The sequence below is a fragment of the Hibiscus syriacus genome, unplaced genomic scaffold (assembly GCF_006381635.1).
Source record: "Hibiscus syriacus cultivar Baekdansim isolate YM2019G1 unplaced genomic scaffold, ASM638163v2 tig00110684_pilon, whole genome shotgun sequence".
Taxonomy (NCBI): Eukaryota; Viridiplantae; Streptophyta; class Magnoliopsida; order Malvales; family Malvaceae; genus Hibiscus; species Hibiscus syriacus.
The window spans coordinates 1,863,146-1,869,816 of record NW_024062824.1 but is presented as its reverse complement, the minus strand read 5'-3'; positions in this window follow the sequence as shown (position 1 = coordinate 1,869,816).

The following is a 6,671-nucleotide window of genomic DNA, read 5'->3' as shown; positions in this document are numbered from 1 at the left end:
TATGGTATCTGGCGTACCTCGACACTTCTTGGATCACCTTAAGAAACAGAATATTCATTTCCACTTCTTGGAACACATAAAAGATTTCACTCTCTTCAGCTTACTTATCTCATTTCATAAACCGTGATGAAAAAGGTGTTGGTATTGTATAGGGAGATGGTGGATAATCAAATTGTGATTCATCCTTCTTCTTTTTTCGGGAATTATGCGTCAACTCTTCTTTATCCCTGGGAGTCTGCGTCAACTGCTTCTTCTTCCCTCTGGGATCTCGTCTCTTATTCTTTCTTTTGGGATTGTGGGACACTTCTCTCTGGGATCTAAGGTGCGATAATGGTACCACTCTGGAGGGTGATGGCGCTAACATTCTCTCTAGGATTCAATTCAGTTTTCAAGCGTAGCCTCCCTTGTGACTCTAATTGCCCCACAAATTGTTCTAATTGAATCATTTGTTCATGAAGCTATTGTAAAAGAGATTTAGAGCGTTTCTGTCAGTTCTCTTAGGATATATCCAATCGCTCGACGAATGATTCATGTGATGATTTATGTGGCTGAAAAGGTTATTGTAGGGGTAGCCTCAGTTGATAGCTTGACTTGGTCTGAGATTTGGTCCATAGCTCAAGTTCGAATGATCTCTCCACCCTAGATTGTACCAATTGGTGTAAGGGAAGTAAGGCCTCTAGGGAGGTCCCAGAAAATTATCCATTGCATTTACTTGTGCTTCAATTTTTTCTGTAGCATTGGGCGACAGTCTGTCGAATAATCTGACATCGTATGTATACCGCATAATCTTTCACTTATTCACTTCTCATGCAATAAGAGAATTAACTAACGTCAGTTAATTTATCAATTTTACTTTCAAAGGAAATAGAACTTCTCTCGTGAACATGTCGGCTGGGTTCACTTGAAAATTGTTGAAAATTCGCTGCCATTATAGAAATTTACTCTCTTGATGCATTTGGAGTCTTGTTGACTAGCGCTCCTGCATTGCCAGTATCGACCATTTTCATATCTAAGGGAAAAAGCCCTTCGTAGAAATACTGGATAAGCATTTGCTCGGTTAATCCGTGCTACGAACAAATTGCACAAAGCTTCTTAAATTTTTCCCAATAGTCATTAAATAACTCTTCGTCTTTTTTTGGATTCCAATGATGCTTCTTCTCAATTCATTTACCTTTTCTGCTAGGAAAACCTGCAAACAATTTATGTTAAATCATTCCAAGTATTAATAGAATTCAATGATAAATAAAATAACCATTCTTTTTCTATGTCGACTAAAGAAAAAAATGGAAGACTCTCAATTTAATTTGATCGTCAAAAACTCCCTGAGGTTTCCTACTTCAATAGACCAAGTGGAACTCTTCCAAATGTTTATGCAGGCTTTCAATGGGAAGCCCGTGAAAGGTAAGAAGAAGATGAATAAGTCTCGTTTTAAGATGAAACAGAATTTTGCCATGAGGGAAAACAATGTAAAGTGGATGTTGAATGGTAGGTACCATAGGTAATTCCCTTATTGGTTGTTCTGCCATCAATTTTGGTGGTTCTGGCGTTAAACATGTGTTTGTGTTAATGGGTGTTTCAGGATTCAGATTTGGTTGTTCCTGGCGTTGTGCTTCTTCTTGTTGCTTCTTAATTTCCCAAACTGTTAGTCCACGTAGTCTTCGGGCTAGTGCTTCAATCTCAGGTTCAAAATCTACTAGTTTTTTGGGATTTTGCATGGTCATAAATAAAAAACAAACTAAATCAGTAAATATTGTCAAAGTCCCCAACAATAGCACCAATTTGACATCGTATCATTCTCATGTCAAATAAATTTCGTTAATCTAAATAAAAATAAATAGAATAGTATAGAGAGAGTAATGGTCGATCAATAGGGACTAAGGAAGATGCTAATGTAGATTGCTTCTGATTCTCTGAACAAGGCAAAAATAACTAGTAAAAGTAAAATGGAGGAATTTGATGGAAATATTTGTGAAGAAAGTAAAAGAATTAAGGAAAAGAAAGTTAAATTTAAAACCAATGTGATGGAATCAACCTCAAGCTTTTGCGTGCCTCAAATTCCAAAAGATCCTTGAATAGGATTTTCCTCCGATTAAATACCGATTTGAGTCCGCAAGGTTTAATCTTTGTAGCTCATTATCTTCTTTGGTGATTGATTTTCCCAAATCTATTTTAGAAATCTCAATCCTTGTTTTGATTAACTTCGACTATCACTGTTAACTCAAAACAATTAAAAAGCACTTGGAAAACCTTTACTCGAATTATGCTTTCTCTATGAAAGTCAAACTAGATCCCAATTTCTCTTAGCATGCCATCGCTAAGCGTGTTCAAGGGAATTCGAATTAGTTGATTCTATAACTCCAACATTAATTTATAACAACATACAAGATAAAATATATTTTTTAAGTAAAAGCGTTTTGATTTTAAGAAAGATCGATCGCCAATCAAGTTTCCATAAAATTGAGAATATAACCCGAAAGGGTATGAGGTTCTTTTCAATTCTGACGTTTGAAATTGAGTAATCGCTTCAGCCTTTGGCTATGAAAAACATAGCTAAGAATGATAGAAATCATACTTAGCATTTTAAAAGTAAAATAAATTGAAAAAATTGAAAAGCAAAGACTTGAAAAAAAAGTAAAACCTTTATAAAAGAATAAAGAAATAATAAAAAAAGAATAAAGAAAACTCAGGCAATTTGAGATTATGTTTGAGGCATACCACAAGGGCTATTTATTATCTTATAAAAAACCCTAAAATAAAATTAAAAACTTTTAAAATATAATTCTTGAAATTAAATCCTAAAATAAAGATAATTCTAAATTTAAATTCAAATTTGCAACTGAGTCTTTGGTATTCACGCAACTACAGACTAGACCTTTTAGAATCTGTTGAGTGGACACCACGTCAGGCATAATCATGCCCCAAGTCATGCCCACTAATATAATCATGACTCAAAAAAATCAAAAATTTCACAAATTCACCAGTTTTAGCAATATTTCTGATATCTAATATAATGAATTGAAAGTGAACAAAAATGACCAAAATAGAAACTTAGAAAAACTAATCAAGGAGTAATTAACCAAAAATTAATGCATAATTTAAGCCCTAATCAATATGCATTATAAGAGTTAGTTGAGAGACTTTATGTTGATTTTGACTTTTTAAGCTAAAAAAGGATATTGTGGCATTGCTTTATATTGTAGGTGATATTGTAATGTGATGCTACACCGAAGCACTATATAGATCTGGCAACAACTACTGAGTCTTCATGTAAGACCCCAAATATTAGGTCAGGGACTAAATTGAAATGAATTAAATTTGAAGATTTATTTGAACAATTGGTAAAAGATGAGAAAATTATTTGGAATAGTGTTTTGAACTAAATTGTAGCCATAGAAGAATTAAGAAGGCATTTTGGTCTTTTAAGGGGAAGGGGAAAATGAATTTTTATTCATTTTCTAGAAAGTATTAAAGAAAGGGGAAAAGGGAAATAGGTTACAAAAGAGGATTATCATCTTCTTCTTTCCATTCCCGTGGGAAAACTCTCCTCAATAGCTAAAGGTGAGTTTTCAATTTACTGGTTTATTCCTTCGTTTTCGGGTGACTTTTGAAGTATTGAGTATAATTGAAGCTTAAGGAATGATTAAATGGGATCAAAACTAAGCTACGAATGAGATATTAGAGATTTAAGAAAATGGGTTTTTAAGTGATATGTTAAAATATGAGTGTTTATGAATGTTTATTGGTAGATTTGACTTGTCAAAGGGGTAAATGAGAGATTAGAAGTATTAGATGGGATAAAGAACTTATTAGAAAAAGTGGGTTGATTCTTAGAATTGAATGTTCTTGAATGATTTTAGATGTTCTAAAAGGCTAAATGAAGGAATGTTAGTATGGATAGTCAAGGAAGAGTTTAATAGCATTGTATGGGGTAAATATAATGAGAATTGACCACATTGGGATGAAAATCGAGTTAAAAACTGGAAATTCTGGGCAAGGTATCGGTACTGCTAAGAACAGTACCGATACTATAGACTAAAATGGGATAAATTAGATGAGTAGTATCGATACTGATTCAATCAGTATCGATACCGATGAGGTAGTATCGATACCATGATAAGGGGTATCGATACCAAGAAACATCGAATCTATTTTTGGTATTGATACCGGTAAGGGGTGTTGGTACCATAGTATGGTAGTATCGATACCATGGTCAGGGTATCGATACCAGGCAACATCAGACCTAAAATTGGCATCGATACCAAAAGGGGTATCGGTACTATAGTATAGAAGTATCGATACCAAGGTAGTGGTATCGATACTATTAAGCTTGAAACCGCTTATTAGGTTGAAATTGTTATAAAAATTGAGATAATGATGTTATGAATATCCTTAAAGTACAAGGTTAAGGAGTATACTAAAATTTGGGTATGATACATGTTTTAATAGATGCTTGAGTAGATCGGAACCAAGCTCCCGAGACGAACAAAACTAAGGGTAAAGGAAAAATACTGGAGTAATCAGCATTTACGTTTTTGATACATAGCAAGAAAAGTCAGATGAGTGCATTTAATTATGTACGTATATACTATAATAGTCAAATAGCATGATTTATTGATATATGTATGGTGATTACCAAATGGAACTAAGTGTGCAAAAATGCTAACAAATTTATACGAAGTGTATGAATTTTCGTATCGGGCACTCGATGTGTAAAAATGTTAAGAAATACATACTAAGTGTATGAATTTCCGTATTGGGCACTTTATGTGCAAAAAGACAAGAAACTCATACTAAGTGAATAAATTTTCGTATGGGAAATATATGTGTATGAACATAAGAAATTTATAATAAAGAAGTGGATTTTTATATTGGTAATGAGTATGCGAACCACACAGGCGTTAGTAATGGTTGATAAATGATAGTAATAGCATTAGCAACGTAAATCATAGAATGTATAATGATTGAAAGGGTTAATTGATATTATGAATGATTATTATAGTATGGACTGCTCTAAAATAAAAGATTAGTAGGCCTAACTGTGCATTTGATAGAAAGGTGTCATTTATGCTAGTTAGATAAAAGGTTAAGTGCATTTGAGGCCTAACTATGTATATGACAAAAAGATGTCATTTATGCCAGTTAGATGAAAGGCTAAGTGCCTTTGAGGCCTAACTGTGCAATTGGCAGGAATGTGTCAATTATGCCAGTTAGATGAATGGTTAAATATCGTTAAGTAAAAGAATAATGGACTAGGTATGCATTTGACAGAAAAGTGTCAAATATGTAAGTTAAGTATAAAGATAAATACCTTTGGGTAAAAGAATAAAGAAATTATAATGTAATGGGATATGAATGGTATATAAGTGATAAGAAGGGATGATATATATATATATATAATATACAATAATGCATAACTAAAATGCATGAAAGGATGCATTAAGGCATGAAAGGATGTCATAACTAAAATGCATGAAAGGATGTCATAAATAAAATGCATGAAAGGATGCCATAATTAAAATGCATGAAAGGATGCCATAACTCAAATGCATGAAAGGATGCCATAACTCAAATGAATGAAATGATGCATTAAGGCATGAAAGAATGCCATACCTAAAATGCATGAAAGGATGCATTAAGGCATGAAAGAATACCATAACTAAAATGCATGAAATGATGCATTAAGGTATGAACGGATGCCATAAATGAAATGCATGAAAGTACTCATTAAAGGAATGAAAGGATGCCATAAATTAAATTAATGAATAATTAAAAAAATGGGAAAAGTGTACAAAAAGAAAAGTATGTTGGACATACTAAGGATGTTTATGATAATAATATGAAAGAAGTTGATTTTAATAATAGGGAATTACCTAATCCTTATGGATGATACCAATTAGTTGAAATCAAATAACCAGGATTTGCTGAAGTATACCTTATTGTTTCTTTAAAATATTATGTCTCTTTAAGTACATATTTAACGTGTGTTGACTTCACGCGTAGGTAAAAGAATAGATTAATCGAGTAAGGAGTGCAGTTGTAGCAACAGTGATCATCAATTAAAGTTGACTCTTTAGTAACCATAAGACACTCCAGTTTATTTTTGAAAACTTAATTGGCATGTAATCAAAGTAATGATAATGCTCTGGAATTTTAATTAAGTAGAACTTTGAAAAAATTACAATTAATACTTTGCTTTATCTTAAAAATGTTATGTTTTACGAAATCAAAAAAAAATTGGTTCGGGCTTTTCAAATGTGAACTGTTTAAAAAGTGATTTGACATCTGTATCTCGTGTACGGAAGGGTATACGAGAGATGAGTGTTACATTTATTCGTATCAGAGCTATAGGTTTAGCTGATTCTTGGCCGAAATCAAATGCATTTTAGTGTAAAAATGATTACATTCCATTAAGATTGTCAAAGTTACTGAGACGGTGTCAATTAGAGGATGATTGATGTCACTCCTAGTTAACTTGAGTGTTATTCTTATGTTTGTCATAATAGATATCGAAAACTAAGGATAAAGGTAAGAAAGTTCATAATATTGAAAAGAAGGTCGAGATCAAAATCTATCCAAGAGAATTTGACATGGTTTTATTATCATACCGAAAAAGGGTAGAAGCTAGGGATTTTCCTACATTCTGTAGAAGAAATGCTCCAGTGTTTAACGAT